Source organism: Pelobates fuscus, chromosome 5 (assembly GCF_036172605.1).
Source record: "Pelobates fuscus isolate aPelFus1 chromosome 5, aPelFus1.pri, whole genome shotgun sequence".
Classification (NCBI taxonomy): Eukaryota; Metazoa; Chordata; class Amphibia; order Anura; family Pelobatidae; genus Pelobates; species Pelobates fuscus.
Window position 1 is genome coordinate 327,068,234 of NC_086321.1, and position 19,255 is coordinate 327,087,488.

At 43.5% G+C, this 19,255-nt stretch overlaps 1 protein-coding gene across 1 annotated transcript in view; it reads left to right on the forward strand.

Moving 5' to 3' along the window:
• The first annotated feature begins 9,444 nt into the window (after positions 1-9,444).
• The window catches only part of LOC134610299 (C-C motif chemokine 21a-like), a 31,150-nt gene continuing 21,339 nt past the window's right edge, over positions 9,445-19,255 (forward strand). Inside the window, exon 1 of the mRNA XM_063453245.1 lies at positions 9,445-9,509. The gene's annotated coding sequence lies outside the window, so the exon portion shown is untranslated. The remainder of the gene's footprint in view (positions 9,510-19,255) is intronic.

Sequence of the window (19,255 nt, forward strand, 5' to 3'; positions counted from 1 at the left end):
TCTTCGTTCATATATATATATATACATACATACACATATATATATACATATACACATACACACATACACATATATATACATATACACATACATACACACATATACAAATGTTTTGATTTGCTTTTTTTTTTTTTTTTTTTTAGTTTAGGTTTTTTTTTTTTTTTGCTTTGAAAATTCACCACCTTGTACCGGACAGTTTAATCACGGTTGTATGTTCTGTTATGTGTTTGTCGTTTAATTCATTCCACGCGGTAATGGACACAATTCATTTTTGTACTGCAAATTACTTCTCTTTCGTTTTTTTTGGTTTTTTTTATGTTGTTGTTGTTTTTTGTTTATGGTTGTTTGCTTTCTTTTTTTTTTTTTCTTTTTTTTCATTATTTCTGTTATTATTATTATTATTTTTTAATTTTTGTAATTTTCTTTTCTTTTTTTACCGTGCTAGGAGGACCAGACTGAACAAAGAAGGAACAACGCATGCACGCAAAGCGCTAAAAGAGGGGGGAAAAGTACTCACCAGGCGCAGAAGGACGAGGCAAAGAAACAGCAGTACCAGCATCCACAGAAGACTACAGTTGTGATCCATGCGCCACCTGCTGGAGGGATCCATGAACAGCAGCAGAGTCCAGAGGAGAGAGCAGTGGAGAAGAGGAGAGCCCACGCCCCAGAGGAGATGGCCGAGGTAAGTGACCTGCAGGGTGGGGGGGGAGAGGGGTCCAGGCTAGAAAGAGGGGGAGGGGGACCAGGCTAGATAGAGGGGGGGGGACCAGGCTAGATAGACGGGGGGGGGGACCAGGCTAGACAGAGGGGGGGACCAGGCTAGATAGAGGGGGGGGGGAGAACATAGAGGGGTAGACAGAAAGGGAATGGAGACCCAGGGGAGGGGAAAAGAAAACATAGGAGAGGGAAAAAGGAGGGGAGAGGGCAGGCCCACTAGAAGAGGGGGGGGGGGAAGGAAGCAGAAAATGGGGAAGAAGAGGGGGGACCAGGGGGCCCAAAAAAGGGGAAGCTGGGTCCCCTGGCAGAAGAAGAAGGGGAGACAGCCCTGGGAGCCTTCCTCACCGGCAGAGGAGGCTCCCGACGGGCCAAGAGACCCCCCCCATCCCAAACGGCGGTACTAAGGTACCCCGCGCGGCCCGCGGGGGCCTACTCACTGCCCCAAACCCCCGCCGGCCGCGGGGGGACCTGGACTGGTGCCGGGCGGCCGCCCGCCGCCCGGAGAGCTGAATCCGCCGCCCAACGCCCCCGGCCCGCAATCCAACGCTGGCGGCCGGGGCGGATGGTGTGGTAGGGGGCCCACGTGTGTGCCGCGCGGCAGACGCCCCAGGAGGCCGCGCGGCAGTAGCAGGCCGCCTCCCCGGCCTTGCAGTGAGGGCCCGCGCGGCCGCGGACACAGCAGGCCGTGCGGCGGTAGGAGGCCGCATCCCCGGCCTGGGAGTACCAGGCCGGGCGGCAAAGGAGACTGCAGGCCGCGTGGCAGGCCTCGTGGCAGAAGGCCGTGCCATGCGCGCGGCCGCAGAAATCCTCAAATCCAGGCCCCTGTTGGTAGGCCGCGTGTCTGGAGCCCCCAGACACGCGGTCCTGTTGATGCCTCGGGCCCGGGCACCACCTCATCAACCGGGCCTGAGGAGTGGGATCAGGGGAGAGCCTGGCAGGCGGGTGGGAACGCCTGCCAGTGCTGGTGCGGCCGCAGGGACCGCATGGGAGGCAGCAGGGGAGACCACAGGGGGTGCTCCAGGGGAGGCAGCAGGGGAGACCACAGGGGGTGCTCCAGGGGGGGGTAGGCCGCGGGGGGGGGGGGCACACCGGTAGCCATACCTCATTAATGCTTGCCAATTGTTCCCACAGGTGCCGGCCACCATCCACGCTGCAGCAGCCCTGAGGGAAGCCAGAGAGCCTCAACCATCAAGCTGTGTTAATCTGCAGGCCCAGGCAAACAGGAGCAGGAGGACAGGAAGCTGTTTGCTGGCCCGAATCCCAAGTGGCACTGAGGTAAGACCTCCCCCACACTGTCTTACACAGAACATAAACCCACCCACAGACTCTTTCCCAACCAATGCTATGCATCTATCCCCACACTCCTACATGTGCCCTTGTCCGCTTAGCTGCGCTATCTCCCCAGGGCCTTGACAGTTTATAAAAGTGCCGATTTCAATAGAAATCGGAACTTTAAAAAAAAAAAATTATCTTTTTTTATTGAGACATATAAAATAATACCGTTTATAATTATGAACATCAGAGCAACATGTCATACACAATATAGATAAAACCCAAAAAGTTATGGTAGGGGAAAAAATTGTGATTTAAAACCCCTTCCACCTGAAGTCTGTGGATGGTCAATACAATGTTAAACCAAAATCTGCACACCAGTCAAGCCATAACACTTGCTTTTCCCACAGAAATCACAAATTTGCAGTGATGTTACTACCGCAAAGGATTGCAGATTTTTGTTTAACATTGTATGACTATACACAGACATCAGGTGGAAGGGGTTTTCAATCACAACTTTTTCCCCACCATAACCTTTTTGGTTTTTGCTTTGCAAGCACTGCCAAGCCACAATAACAAGTCAGTAACCAACCTCATGCTGATGATTTGCATTAACAATGAAACAGCTGTCCATGAGTGGTTCACTGGCTTTGCATCTTTTCCTAAGTTGTGTTTCAAAGTTGTTGTATACAGCAGACATAGACTCACAGGAATACATGTTTAAAATAGAATGAGGCAAAAATGTGATTCTTTGTTGAACTAAGTTGCATATGCCCACCCAGAATCCTTTGCGGTAGTAACATCACTGCAAATTTTTTATTTCTGTGGGAAAAGCAAGTCTTATGGCTTGACTGGTGTGCAGATTTTTGTTTAGCATTGTATTGACTATCCATAATATAGATATTAAGATTTGATGTATCGTGCAAGTCATGCCTCATTTTATAGTAAACAGCAGAGCCACATCTTGTGCATCTGTTTCAGACACATGGTGATGATCTTAATGCGTAAGCTTCTGGGTGGGTCACCGATTTGTTCCCTTGTGGCAGGCCTCGGCAGACGTTGGGCCAATTTTCACCAGATATTCGCAAACAGTGTGTCAAGTTTGGAGAGAAATTCATCTAGCGCCTTGGTGTAGGCAGCTGAATACACGGCATCCGTCATTTTAGGTGAGACTCGAGGTGTGCACAGTGGTATTACTGCAGTTTGGAGTCCTGAGTTAGTAGTAGAAGTGGGGTCAACAAGGTGAGGACCGGGATCACTGATTGGGGTGGGAGGGGAACAAGGCCAGTCTTTGGGCATCCAGCTTAGCACCATTAGGCAGGATAGCAGGGCAGCGGCCGTCCACCCCACTCACTGCCTGAGTAGGCCTCAGCTTTGCAGGTAAAGGATATCCTCTCAAGGGGATCAAAAGACGGCCTTTAAGCTTCACACGGAACCAGCACACCCTTACACCGTAGGCCACAGCTTCCAGTCAGAAAATAGGGGATAGATCAGCTTTTTGTGAGCTCAAAAATCAAAATACAGGAAGAGCTGTCCGGCTTGGCAGTCTGGCCCCCTCCCCCCCAGAAATCGGACCTTTTATAATTGGGTGCAAAAAAACATCCCTGTCTGTCACACAGCTAGGGAGGTTTTCTTCCACTTACTTTAGCTCCACCGAGCTAACAGAAGAGGCAGACATGCTGTACTAGCGTTCACCTGCCTTACCCCTTTCTCAATGAGCTGAACTAGAGCTCAATGGGAAAGTTGTGATCGAGTGTGCAAACGCCCAATTGTGGCCCCAGCACAGAGGCTTCTCAATGAGGCTTTCAGAATAAAAAAGCATATTTTATGTGAGGTATATTTGCTAAATTGTTAAAACAAATCTGTGGAATGTTTCCTTTTGGAGTTTAGTGAATAAACTTGGGACACAATGGAATTATTTCATGAGGGGCTGCAAAATAGATCTTTGCTTAGGGCAGCAGAATTGCTTGCCCTGGCCCTGCTTATATGTTCAACATTTCTTTCTCTGTTTTTTTTCCCACTGTACGTTTGGTGTAATTTGTAAGATATGCTGTGATTTTTTTTTTCATTCTTTTGTTTTGCAGAAGCCATCATACAGAGGATATACTGTTTACAGAATGCTTCTGATCCACTTCACAGTCTTCTTGGTTGTGTACCCATATATTAAGTTAACAAAAAATATGTACATAAGTCAAAGGGGAACCTGGTTTAGGAAAGGGTGGGAAGGACATAGGGTGGCGTGAAAGGATAGGATGGGAGGTGTCTACCCTGCAGCCTCCTTCAAATGATGAGTCCAAGCCTTTTATTTTGTATTCAAAAGAATCTTCTCTCCTCCAAGGACTGCCATACTTTTTAAAATAATTTAATAGAATGTCTAACCTAGCCGTGAGTTTGTCCATTAAGTAGTTATCTTTGATTTTTTTTTTCTATCGTCACCCTCATTGTGGGGGCTCACTCTTTTCTCCATTGATGGGCCAGGGCTCGTCTGGCTGCTAGTGTTTGCTTATTGAACACAGATTGCGGGTGAGGGAAATATCTTCTACGGTCCTCGAGAGCAAGAAAGACCTGGGTTCCAACACTATAGGTCGTCGAAGCAATCTGAAAATGACGTCCCGGACTTGTTCCCAGAATTGTTTTACCCCAGGGCAAATCCACGATATATGTAGATATGACTCAATTTCCCCCCTACCCCTTCAGCACAGATCGTCTACAAATCTTCCTATACAGAATAACTTGACTGGTGTAATGTACTACAGTAACATAGTCTTTAAGACCGGGTCTTAAAGGGTAACACAGATATAGACCTTAGAGGCATCTTCCCAAAGGTATTCCCAATCTCCACCCTCCAATATTTGCTGTAGTTCCCCCTCCCATTGCTCTTTATATTTCAAGTTTCAAGTGGATGAGTTTTCACTAATGTGATTGTATATAGTGGAAATTGGTTCTTTTTGACGTAACCTCTTCTGTGTAGAGTTGTTCAAAAAATGTGAGGGGGGGTCTCTGCTCCTGTGTGGACTAATCTTCTTGCTACAGAGGTGGGCAGTTGAAGATATCTTAAGAAGTCTCCCGGGGTTAGGTGTGCACTAAACTGGAGTTCCAGGAAGAGGTTCACTGTTCTCTTGAAGTATAGGTGCCTATATCTCTGGATTCCTGACCATCCATCCCTGAGAAATCCCAGACCCTCATACCTGGGCTAAAGGTCCTGTTATGCAGATATGGTGTTAAACGGGAAAAAATATACTACAATGAAAGTCTGCAGCAGCAGCAGAAGAAGTCATTTTCATTTGGAAAAAGGGGATTTTCACCTGAGAAGAAAAATTTCCCACACATCCAGTCTGTAGCGTAAGTGATCGTCCTTCAGCATGGAAAAAAACAGTGTCCTATAAGCTTCTACCAACAGTCGAGTAGAATTGAAGAGGCTTGCTGCAAAGATGGTATGGGGATTGGGCCTAGGCTTACAATTTGCAAAACACAAGCAGTGGCACTGAAGCACACTAGAAATGTAAAAAAAAAACCACAAATCAGTAAAAGAATTGTAAATCAGAGTTGGTGTTAGTAGCACTGTAATTAACTAGGCAAGAGGAACTTTCTTATTTAATTTTTTTACTAGCCTGAGCCTCTACACTAGCACCTAGTTGAGTAATGCTGAGTGATGATAGTCCATTGGATGAGGCGATTCAAAATTCTTTCTGTCCTCTCCACGCTCTCCTCTTGTAATTCCTCTGGCTCATAGTCGAGTTAAGTGGCAGGAAAAATAATATCATCATCTCTAGATTCTTAATCACCACCAACACGAAGACCAGCGATTGTGGACACCACGTCAGTACTCTGCTGTACCTCTTCAGTATAGGTTTCTTCTGATGGCACCAACAAACTACACTCTGCTAACCTCTCTCTTATTTGTTTTTTGGCGGGAGGTCTAGAAGTATTAGTGCTAGTTGTGCCAGTCCAGCTGCTGCTAAAGGTACTCTAGTCTGTGTATGGGGAAGTCCTACATGCTTTACAAAGATGCTGCTACTACTTGTGGGCCTAGCTGACTATTTTTGGCCACTAATTAGTACAGAATAAGACCAAAACCCCCACAAATATTGGGAACCAAATCCAGGAGAGGGATGCGCACATGCAAAAATACAGTCACCTAAGGTGCAACCAGACCGGGCTTGTAAGTCCCAAAAGCTGAGCTTCATGATAAAAAATGATGTCTGGGCTCTCAAAAAGTTGTTAATGAGCAGTCTATATTGACGTAAAGCTTCACGTAAAAAAAGACTGCTCACAAGCAGTTCGTTCAGTACCCAGACATCTTTTTTTTAATACAAATATATATTTTATTTAAAAAAAAACTGCATCTTAGGTGGTGAATGAGATGAAAGGGACATGAATACATATAGTGATGGTATTTCAGAAGGTAGTGGCAGCAGTGGTGATGGCAGAGATGTCAGAAGTACTTGTGGCCTGAATAGGTGTCAGCAGTACTCATGGACATGTAGATATCAGCATTGCTTGTGGCCAAGGAAGATGTGTTAAGACTCTGAGAAGCCATGGCACGCTGCTGATGGTGGATTGGGTAGCAAGACCCCCTTTTTGTACCTTTTCACATTTCTTGGGATTAGAACATAACATTGTTGATAAACATTGTCGATCGACAATTCCTGCCACTTTCATCTCAAAATCATAGCGTGCATCCGCCCCTAATTAACTCAGGACGCTAAGGTGATGGTCCATCCCATTGTTCTCTCTCGCCTTGACTACTGCAATTCCCTTTTCAGTGGTCTTATGTGTTCCCAGCTTGCAACATTGCAATCTATAAGCGAGGCTCCTCTTCCTGTCCGCCCGTACGCATCCCCCTCTGTTAGTCGTTACATTGGCTTCCCGTGTGTTTAACTAGTCTGGTTACAATTACATGTCTGTTAGTCAAACCATTGTACAGCGCTATGGAATTTGCTGGTGCTTTATAAATAATAAAATAATATTCATTAAAAAATATATAAAAAAAGACCTGCCATACTCCTGTGGCATTTGCCCACACTAGATAGCACTGAGATTCCCGCACATGCCCTGTTAAACACCTGGACATGCGAACGGGAATTTCATCTATTCATTCATTCATCAGACAGACGAATGAATGAATAGAAAAATCAGACAAACAAACTAACACTGTGTATCAGTGTTCGTTTGTTCATTCAGTTTATTACAAGGAGGGAGCTACCGGCACGCAGCTCCCTCCTTGTAATATGTAAAGACAGAAGCGGCAGGGAGCAGTGCTCCCCACCACTTCATAAGCCCCCAGGTCCCCCCCTCACTCTATGTATAAAGGAGAATAAAATCTCCCCAATGTCCCTACTCGCTATACCGTTAATTAATAATAATAATGAGGAGGGGGGGACACCTACTATCCTCCCCCCGGCCCCCACCCCTGGGCGGTGGGTGGGGGCCCTAAATCAAATAACCCCCCCTCCATCAAAGGTGACTAGGGGGCCCCTAGTCACCCACCCCCCACCCAAATAAAAAAGCCCCTACCTACCCCCCCTCACCCTAAAAAATAGTGAGGAGGGAATAAAATTACTACCCTGTAAATAAAATTAAACTTACCATTCAACGTCTTCTTTTTTCTGAAATCTTCATTTTTCAGCCCCAAAAAAGGCCAAATAAAAATCCATTATACCCGTCGAACTTAAAATAAAATAAAAAACCCGAGCGCAAAAAAAAAAACGGACGAAAAAGAAAAAACTTGAGCGCCAAAAAAATAATCCATCTTCACCCATGGAGGGCTCCGTGCAGACTGAGCTCCGCAGGGCGGGGGAAGGCTTACAAAGCCTTGCCCCGCCCTGCAATTAGGCTAAGAACACTCTGATTGGTGGGTTCAAGCCAATCAGAGTGCTCTCTGTCATTTAACACAGCGTGGGAAAATTCCAAAGAACTTTCCCACGCTGTGTAAAATGACACAGAGCACTGTGATTGGATTGCTTGAAATCCATCCAATCACAGTGCTCTGTGTCATTTACACAGCGTGGGAAAATAAACGTTCCCACGCTGTGTAAAATGACACAGAGCACTGTGATTGGATGGCTTGAAATCCATCCAATCACAATGCTCTGTGTCATTTTACACAGCGTGGGAAAATGAACTTTCCCACGCTGTGTAAAATGACACAGAGCACTGTGATTGGATGGCTTGAAATCCCCACCCCTTATTGTTTTTTAGGGCCCCCCTCCCACCGCGCAGGGGTGGGGGCAAGACAGTAGGGGTGGGGCCAATAGTTTTTTGGGGGTTTTTTTGTGTGTTTTTTTTACAGTGAGCAGCCACAGGCTGCTCACTGCTTACTAGACATGCCCCTACTCTCGGTATAGAGTAGGGGCATATTATTTACTAATACTAAGTAATCTTTACTTAGTATTAGTAAATTTGGCTGAAAGACCAATTTAGGTCTTTCAGCCTTTTAGTAGATAGCTCCCTAATACCGTGGGAATTAGGGAGTTATCTACTAAGCGGCTGCAAGATGCAGCCACAGCAATAAATAGGATCGGAGTTTCATTCATTCGAATGAAATTCCGATCCGAACAAAGTCCCGAATTGCGTTCTAACACGAATGGAGAAACTGTTAGAACGCAATTCGGCAGTTTTGCCAGCGTTCTGTCTAAGTGACAGGAAGCATCGTAGGAAGAGGGAGGAAAGCTAAGGATCATGGGAAAATTGTTGTGACCACCGGAAACGAAGCACACTTTGCTCCTCCGCTGGTCATTGTGTAGGAAACCTCCAGAAGAGAAATAATCCCTCATTTTTCTTATGTTTTAAAGAAAACTATAGTAGATAGGAAGAAAAGAAGAACAGATCCCGAGAGAGGGAGAGAAGAGGAATCGATTGGGGAAAGGTAAGTTCGGCATGACAGTGCCGCTTTAAGAATGTATTAGTAATTTGTAATGTATGAAACTGTGTAATTATCTACTTTATAACCCCACCCTCCTGTACCCCATTTAGTTTGAAAAATTCAATAAAAAACGAATTTAAAAATATATATATATATATGGTTTAGACCAGGGGTTCCCAAATATTTTTTCCAGTGAAACACTTTGACATAATGTACCATTATGGTAGACAGCCACCAATCTGGTAGACAGCCACTAGAAGGTGAGTTAACCCTAGCAGGTAATTATTGCAGTTTATAAAAACTGCAATAATTACATGCTGAGGGTTAAGGGTGATGGGGTTTGCTTCCAGACCACTTCAATGAGCTGTAGTGGTCAAAGTGCCCATAGTGTCCCTTTAAGGCTAAATAGCTGATTTCGCTTTATCCACCTCATGTCAATAAGACAAAGTGTTAATGCCAAAACGTATTGTTCACATCATTAATCATAATGTCACTGTTAACAATATTGTTTTCTCAAGCTAACTAATGAAAACTGATATGTTCCATAGTTCAACGAACTGACAGGTGGAGCTTCATTATAAAAAGGGAGAGGCATGGTCACAATCGAACAGCAACAATAAGAACACAAATAGATCCGCTTCTCAAAAAGAAGACAGTGAATACTGTAAGTAATATTTATTTTCATTATTAAAGATCAAACAGATAAATACAATCACAGAATAATTTAACCTTTTTATTCTAACTGTAATCACAATACAAATTAAAAAAACTGTGCATTGTGTGAGTACACTGGTAACCTTGGTGTGCAAGTTAAGGAAAGAATTCCAATCTTTATGATCTCTCTCACTCAGCATATAGGTAAAGGGCTACTCTAAACACCATAACTACTACAGCATGCTGACACTGGCAGCTAATTAATAACTTGCAGTTTTGTTACGATAATTTAGTATGAAGCATTAACGTCTGTTTAACCATACCAGCTCAGACCGGAAGCAGCAGGGGCATCTGTGAGAGACAGGTTCTTAAATTGGACAGTTCACTTTCCGAGTCCGAATGCATCAGAGCGAGGTTCCCTTGCTCCAGAAACTCTACAGTGCACTGTAGTGGTTATGGTGCTTAGAGTGTTGTGTACAGCAAACATAAACTTAAAGGAATCCATGTTTAAAAAGGAATGATGAGGCATAAAGGTGATTCTTTGTTGAACTTACTTACATATGCCCTCCCAGAATGCCTTACAGTAGCAACATCCCTGCAAATGTGAGATTTCTGTAAAAAGCAAGTATTATGACTTGACTGGTGTGTGCAGATCTGTGTTTAACAAAGTATTGACTATCCATTGACTTCAGGGGGAAGGGGTTTTCAATCACTTTTTTCCCCCACGATAACTTTCTTGGTTTGTTTTCCACAAGTTTTGCCAAGCCTTACTAGCACGCCAGTTAGCAACCTCATGCTGATGAGTTGCATTAACAATGAAACAGCTGTCAATGAGTAGTTCGCTGGCTTTGCAACTCTTCTTGGGTTATGTTTCAAAGCTGTTGTATACAGCAAACACAAACTCCAAAATATCCATGTTTACAGTGGAATAGTGAGGCAAAAGGGTAATTCTTTGTTTAACTCCTTTGCACATCCCCACCCAGAATCCCTTGCTGTAGTTTGGGAAAAGCGAGTCTTATGGCTTGACTGGTGTGTGCAGATCTGTGTTTAACAATGTATTGACTATCTTTAGTTAAGTAGATGGTTTCCTAAGATCAGACTACCGTATATACTCGAGTATAAGCCGACCCGAATATAAGCCGAGGCCCCTAATTTTACTCAAAAAAACTGGGAAAACTTATTGTCTCGAGTATAAGACTAGGGTGGGAAATGCAGTAGCTACTGGTAAATTTCTAAATAAAATTAGATCCTAAAAAATTATATTAATTGAATATTTATTTACAGTGTGTGTATATAATGAATGCAGTGTGTGTGTATGAATGCAGTGTGTGTATGAATGCAGTGTGTGTATGAATTCAGTGTGTGTGTATGAATGCAGTGGGTGTGTATGAGTGCAGTGTGTGTATGAGTGCAGCGTGTGTGTATGAGTGCAGTGTGTGTATGAGTGCAGTGTGTATGAATGCAGTGTGTGTGTATATGAGTGCAGTGTGTGTATGAGTGCAGTGTGTGTGTATGAGTGCAGTGTGTGTATGAAGGCAGTGTGTGTGTATGTGAGTGCAGTGTGTGTGTGTATGAGTGCAGTGTGTGTATGAGTGCAGTGTGTGTATGAATGCAGTGTGTGTGTATATGAGTGCAGTGTGTGTATGAATGCAGTGTGTGTATGAATGCAGTGTGTGTGTGTATGAATGCAGTGTGTGTATGAGTGCAGTGGGGGGGAGGGTGGGCAATTTTATTATTTTTTTAAATTATTTTAATACATTTTTATTATGGTTATTTTTTATTATTATTATTTTGCATTATTATTTTATTTAATTTTTGTTCGTCCCCCCTCCCTGCTTGATACATGGCAGGGAGGGGGGCTCTCACTCCCTGGTGGTCCAGTGGATGGGCACTGTGTAGGAGGGGGCTGGCAGAGAGTTTACTTACCTCTCCTGCAGCTCCTGTCAGCTCCCTCCTCCTCCGCGCTGGTCCGTGCAGCTCCCTCTGTCAGCTCACACTGTAGACTTACACTGGGAGCTGACCGAGGTGCTGAACGGACCGCCGCGGAGGAGAAGGGAGTTGACAGGAGCTGCAGGAGAGGTAAGCGCTCGCTGCCAGCCCCCAGTCTGTATTATGGCAGTTGGGGTTTTTCAGCACAAAAAATGTGCTGAAAAACTCGGCTTATACTCGAGTATATACGGTATCTACAAACTGATGGGATTCATGAAGTTAGCAGATTCAGACCAAGGTTTAAATAAATATACAATGTGAAAATCACAACTCCAGTGAAATAGAAAGATGTATATAGAGAGAAAATCCTTCCCTCAGCAAAAATAATGTATACTCTTGAAGACTTGTTCTGGTCTTCACTAGCAAATACAATAGAAATAGGGTTATAATAAATAATGGTAATATATTTTCCAATTGGCCACTCAAACCCAGTATGCTAAATAGTGCCTTATGGGTAATTCCCAGTGAATTGATGTGTCTTCATATGTCCAGGATTTATATTTATTCCAAGCAATGAGAGACCATGGCTCAGAGAGAAGAAAAAAAAAACAATATAGTGCAAGGAAAAATATGTGAATGTTTAGCAATTTATTTACTTACATCAAAGTTAAAAACAGCAGATACAATCAAGAGTCACCATAAGTTGAAAGTTTTATTAAGACATGAGGGATTGCATTCCGTTTAGCTGGAATATAAGCACGGGTTTCTAAATGAGAAAAAAAAAAGTGAAGAAAGTAACCAGAAAAAAAAAAGCTAAAACTTAGCTGTTAATACCTTATTAATATAGTCACCAAAACAACCTTAGGTGAATGAAGTAGTGTTAGTATATAGATCAGGCCACTGCTGTCTCACTAAGAAGAGAAAAAGATAAAAGCGGAGTAAAAGAAAAAAAAGAGAAAAAGAAGAGAAAAACTGCTGCTGTCTCACTGCTCAGTTCTCTGTCATGCAGGGTTGAAATCACTTTGTTTATGTAGCTCTAGTCAAACCTCTCTGCATGTGACTTGCACAGCCTTCCTAAACACTACCTGTAAAAAGAGATCTAATGTTTAAACTTCCTGTATTGCGCAGTTTGTTCAATTTTGAATTTCTTATCTCATGCTCTTTTAACAGCTGCAGGAGCCTCCTGTGTGTGATTAAAGTTCAAATTACAGAGCAGGAGATAACACGTCTAAAGCAAGTTAAAGTCTGATTGAAAATAAAACCATTTTTTGTTCATGCAGGCTGTGGATGGGATGTGTGACTAGGGCTGCATAAACAGGCGTGATTTAACTCCTAGATGTCAGAGAATTGAGCAGTGATAGGCATGATCTATATACCAAAACGGCTTCATTAAGCAGTATTTTGCTACCTATAGTGCCCCTTTAAAAACCTAAAAAAGTATTCATAGGGAAATGTGTTTTTGTGCTCTCCTTGAAGAGCCGAATGATCATTAAAATGATCTTCCGAGCTCTATTAATAGTCTCAAGCAGACTGATTTTTTTTTAATCCAATGGCAAACCAAATGGATATTTATTACTGCTATGATTGTTCAGCTTTCTTTATCTTAATTATAACTTTATTCTGTCTTTCCTCTCCTGCTATATTATTGTTAATTGTGAGTAGGGATACTGTGAAACCATCTGATTGGCACAGGGATGTGTTTTGCCGCACATGCGCACTAGTCTCCCTATGCTTTCCTATGGAAAAGTATTGGATTGGTGGAGATCATCAACATTGATCATCTCAGCCAAAGAAGTGGAGAAGACTGGCACTGCTGAACTGAAAGGTACATAAAAGCCTCTTTTTTTTTTTTGTGAATATAATTTTTATTTATTCGTCGTACAGGTATCAAGGATCAGTGAGACTCGCAGGTCTCCACAATGTGTTATGGCAAATAATATCAGGTCGGGCTCGCAGGCCCACAGCATGGACGGACTCGCAGGTCCCCATTCTCTGGTGTTATGTGCTTCACTTAATACAAGTTTTTGTACATGTTATAAACGGGATGAACCATATGCATAGTAACCGTCCTTAGTCCAGATTAGGTAGTATTTTACAAGATGTCGGTGTTTGTGAAGTGAGCACCGTTATCTGTGTCATTTGTATATGTAAGAACCTTGGTGCGTTCGTTATGTCCCAGCTATCGTGTTCGAGTTCCGTCTGTGTGTCGGTGTTCCCACGCTATCTTTTCGGTGCATACATTGTATTAGAGGTTCTTCTGTGTGTGAGCCTGGATTCATAGGCCTCTCTTCTGGCCTCTATTGTCGGGCCTCTCATAGGGTCCTTTGTCTCGAGTCGTGTGGTATTGCCCTTGTTGAGTTTGTGTTTTCCCCACTGTTACTGTTAGTATATCCTGTGTTTAATTAGGGATGTGATGGTATTGTGGGCAAGAGGTTCCCCCTTGCTGAGTGGGTGGTTGCGGCTTTAGCCGTGTCATTTCCGGACCCGTCTGGGGTTATTACGTTCGTTTGTCTGGTATGTCGTTGGGGTGTTATCCCCGACAGGTCTGGGGGGTTTGTGCCATTCTGTGTGTGTTTTCATTCAGGGTGAGGTTATCCATTGTTGCGGTGGGTGCGGTAGGGTGAGTTCGGGCAGTGGTATAACTCGGGTCGTTAGGGAGAAGGGGGGGTGCATCAGGGTGGGAGGAGAGGAGGGGGTTCTGTTCCGATCGTCTGTCAGTCGTCTTCTGTCGTCTGGAGTATGTGTTCTGGGTCCTATCTGTCTGTGTTGTGGTGTTCGTCAGTTCTGAGTTCTAGTTGGAATCCCTCCTTTGCTGTCTCTAGGATCCAATGCGTCCATATGCTCATGTAGGTCGTAGGGGTAGTATTGGCCGTCATGGTCAGCTCCTCTATTGTCCTGAGTTCCTCCATTTGGCTAAACCAGGTCGAGAGCGGGGGTGTCACTGTTTGTTTCCAGAATTGGGGGAGCACTCGTTTGGCCACATTAAGTATTCTAATAGTCATGGACTTTTTGGATCTAGAGTGGGGAACTGATGTGTGGTGCAGGAGCATCAGTGCCGGTTCCAGGGTGAGGGTGCATCCGTGAATTTCTCTAGCATTTTGTGTATCCTCTTCCAGTATGGTTGGATCAACGCGCAATCCCACCAAATGTGTTTTGTGGTGCCTAGCTCTCGTTCACATCTCCAGCATAGCCTGGAGTGGTCTGGGTTTACGTGTTGGAGGAGATGTGGTGTCCTATACCAGTGTGTTAGCAGCTTATAGGCTGTTTCCTGTGTTTTTCTGTGTGTGGAACAGTGGTGTGTGAGGTAGCAGATGGATTCCCATTCTGCTTCTGTAAGCGTGTTGCCAAGGGCGGCCTCCCATTTTCTCATGAAGAGGGGTGTCTCGGATGGGGTTTCTGATTGTAGCATGGAGTATAGGAAGGACACTCCATGCGGGAGTGGGTCTGGGTGTGAGCTGACCACCTCTATTGTGGTCCCATAAACGCCTCTTTTAATCCTGGTAGTGGGATCCTGGTCACCTACATGTTGCAGGGCACTATAGCATTAGGAATACATACTTATTTCTGGTTATTTTCTTTGCTGTTGTTTTTTAATTTGGAATTATTTTGACCATAGACATCTACAAAACAAAATTGTGTTTTCTGTATCTCCTAAAAAAAACGTTATAGTATTTGACTTTCATTATATTGGGATATGTGCCAATGCAGACAGGTTTAATTGTACTGTTGCTTTAAATTTAATGTACCAAGTTAGAAAAGCCAGGCTCGAAACTTGCAAGCACAGAAGCACAATGCGTTATCTCACAAAGCAATATAAATAATATACTTTGAGCACTCCACAGACACTAATTCATATTACCTCTTCTTCAGCAAAGAAATCAAACGGTCTTGGAACATACATTATGATTTAATCACATATCTTGCATGCTTGCTGTATAATCTGCATTTTCCAGACCTATTTTTTCCTTTGTCCCTTCTGATTTGTACATAGATTTATTAATGTGACAGTGATTGGCAGGGGATGACAAATGATATAGGTCAAGTAGGGAACAATATAGTTCAAATAGGGAAACTAGACAATTATTTAGGGAATATGGCTATTTTAGTCCAGGTTTTTCCATTCTCCTGCCAACTCATTTCAACTCATTCAGATTAATTCACTAAGAGGTAAAACCTTTTTCTGGAACTGACCAGACAATGTCAGATTTTCAGAAAACATTCTTTTTAAATTCTCCTGCCCCATTTTCCCAGATTTTCTATTTTGCCAAAAATTGTACCTATATGCACGTTTGTGAATAACCCCTATTGAAATTAAAATCGGAAAAAATATTAGCTGCACCTTGGGTTCAGTGACAGTTCATGGAAACTGCTTGTTTTTTTGTAAGAATATTAAAATGCAATAAACCTTGTAAGAAAAAAAAATAACACAATATTTTTAATTTCTTTATTTATTCCAGTACAAGACATCACAAGCAGTTCACATACAGCAGCTTATTAGTTTGAGTAAACAAGCATGTACACTGTGATAATAACACGTTACATTAGCAAAATGAGTTAACAGTCAGGTTCACCCAAATCCCATATCCAGATACTGCTAAGTGCCAGTATGTCTCCGATCCTCAGAGTATACCGCAGCTCAATGGAAGATTGGATATCCCGCCTGGGTTTTAGTGGTATATAAAACAGTAAACAGATAACAAATGATAAGTGATGACCGCGCTTATGTTACAAGGAGAATCATAGGGATAATACGACTGTGGGTAGTACAAGAGCATAACACTTTCCCATAATTCTATCGCATCCCATTTATATTTCCAACATGTGCGATCGGGCCCAAAAATAAAGATTTAAGAATTGAAAGAGAAAGATAGAGTAGAGGAGGTGCCCCGAAAGTCTGAGGACTTAGAAAAGGGGATGGAGGGGGTAGGGGAGGGGGGGGTGATTCCAAGGAATATTGCCCGATAAAAGGGTGACTTGAATAGTTTGCTATTCTGTCCTCGCTTTCCCTCACAGGAGTCTGTATCAACTGACCCTGTGGCCAGTTCGAGTTAATAAAGTGCACCGCCTTTCTTAGATGACCCCAGAGGTGCGTGTGGGAGCTCTAACTCACCCTACCTATCTCAGACTTTCGCAGTGCTATTTGTCCAGGGGTTCCAAACTATATCAAATTTCTTCAGTGTCCCCCTGACCTGAGCCGTTAGCTTATCCATCAGGAAAGTATCTTTAATTTTCTGTTTTACCATCGCTATGGTAGGCGTCTCCCTCTGCAACCACAACTGCGCCAGGGCTCTTCTAGCCGCTAGGTTTGTTTTTTGGACGAGGGTTTGTTCCGTTTTTGTCCATCCCTCCATGGATCTGGACAACAGATACACCCATGGGTCCAATTTTACCTCTCTGTCAAAAACTTCTTGCTGCAGAGCAGCAATCCGTTTCCAATAGGTTTGTGCCTCCTGACATTCCCACCACATGTGTATATATGTTCCCTTAAGACCACAGCCTCTCCAGCACAGGTCCGTCGGGTTTATACCCATTCGGCATAGTTTCACTGGGGTGGCGTACCACCTAAATAATGTCTTATAGGATTGTTCCTGCAAGGAAACGCACACTGAAGATTTTGCAGTAGCTTCCCATATATCTTGTCATTCTATACCCTCCAAAACCTCATTGAGGTCTGCTTCCCACTGATCTGTATATGTGAGATCTCCCCATTTACGTGTGTGTGTGCTCAAATGGTAGTACAAACCGGAAATGAGGCCAGTTGGGAATTGTTCCCTCTTACACATCTTTTCGAAAAACGTCAATTGTGTCAGCGCGGCCGCTTTGACCCGGGGGTCTCTGGCAAAATCCCTAAGCTGGAGATACCGAAAATAATCAAAGGGGCGTAGTGGAGCTCTGCTTTGTAGCGTTTCGAACGTGATGAAGGAGCCGTTGTCAAACATTTCGCACAGTCTTTGCATCCCCGTGCTTTCGATACCTTTGAAGTCTCGGGGTTGCATGCCCGGCGTAAATGCCTTGTTTCGTAAGAATGGGGTCATGGGCGACAGGGCTGAAGTCAGACCGTATTTGATGGCGGCGGCGTCCCAAATCTTAAGGGAGTTGCGTATCGCTGGGCATGCCACCTGATCAATCGGTCTTTGTTCCTTAGGGGTCCACATAAGGAACTGGGGCATGTCTGGGCCCATCATGGAGGATTCCAGATCCACCCACCTCCTCTCATCCGGGGGTGAGTGCCATAATGCGATTTGGGACAACTGGGCCGCCGCGTAATAATAGTAAAGGTTTGGAAGGCCTAGGCCTCCTCTATCCTTAGCTCTATAGAGGACGTTGCGAGATATCCTATGCCTTCTGTTCTGCCAGATAAACCTGCCTATAGCCTGTTGAAGCGGGCCCAAGTTAGATTTAGTCAGGTGGACCGGAAGAGCTTGGAATAAGAAAAGTATCCTAGGCAGCACATTCATTTTCACTGAATGTATTCTTCCGATCCACAAGATCGGTTTGTCAATCCAATTCTCCATATCGTTTATTAACTGTCTAATCAGCGGGATATAATTTTGCTGATATAGTTGGGAGGGGTCTGCCGTCAACCAGATGCCTAAGTATTTGATCCGGTCCCTCTCCATCCGGATGTGATAAGAATAACACAATATTTTTGGTGAATATATCTTTATTGAATGGAGTTTACCTTATCTCTCTTTGTTTTTTCCAGTTTATTATTTACTTTTTACATTGGTTATCTTTATAATCCAGTTATGACTGACACTGATAAGATATGTGCACAGCTTTTTTGTTTTGGACAAATTGTTCTAATGAATTATTTTTAATTAACTTTCATTTTAATTAATCAATTTAGGATGCCCTGCTATTATTAAACCGTGAAATATTATACTTTCGGTGCAGGTGCTAGAAAGAATGCAATTTTTTCAGTTAAAAGCCAGAGTTTGGTGCTCAAAGGGTTAACAATATGGAATCTAGGGAATGTTCCCACCATCGATTTCCCCACACCTTGGAATGTAAGGGTTAATATATTAGTGGCCTACAGACCTGTAACACTATTCCCTGGATCTGGGACTTGATATTTCTGAATGTTAATATCGACATTTCTTCATGATGGTAAAAATCTACTAACAAAGGGTTTATATGGTTCTTTTAATGACACTTTCTGTCATAAAAATGGCAGCTGCTAACCTACAAGAATTTACAAAGGAATTTACTGTCTGTAAAAACTGGTGAAACGTTATCTCCTGCCTCAGTATGTATTTAGCCATCAAATTACACTGGTCATCATAGGATTTATATATAATTTAAGTTAAAAGTCACTCGAACAACTGCAGCTTAATATAGTGGTTCTGGTATCTATAGCATGCCCCTGCAGGCTTTTTAATGTTCAGAGAAAAGCCAGTGTTTACATTACTGCCTAGGAACACCTCTAGTGGCCCTTACTCAGACTAGAGGTGCTTCCTGGCTCAATGCTGCACTGATGTTCAGCTTCTCCACAGTCTGCATAGAGATTAAATGATGAGATGCTGATTGGCACAGCGTGGCATGTTGCCTCCCAATGCTTTCCTATGGGAAAGGAGCGGATCAGCCAAGGATGCGTAGCAGGGGCAAGGCCAACCGGGAAAATACACACGCGACACTGGAAAAATGGTACGTTTTAACCCTTTTTAACAGGGCAAAGGGGAGCCAGTCACCTAAAGTGCGTTTTTAACATTATAGTTTGTGACATCTTTTTTTTCCCCCCTAGTTTCTTTTTAGTGCCTTAAAGGACCACTTAAGTCACCCAGACCACTTCATCTAAATGAAGTGGTCTGAGTGCAG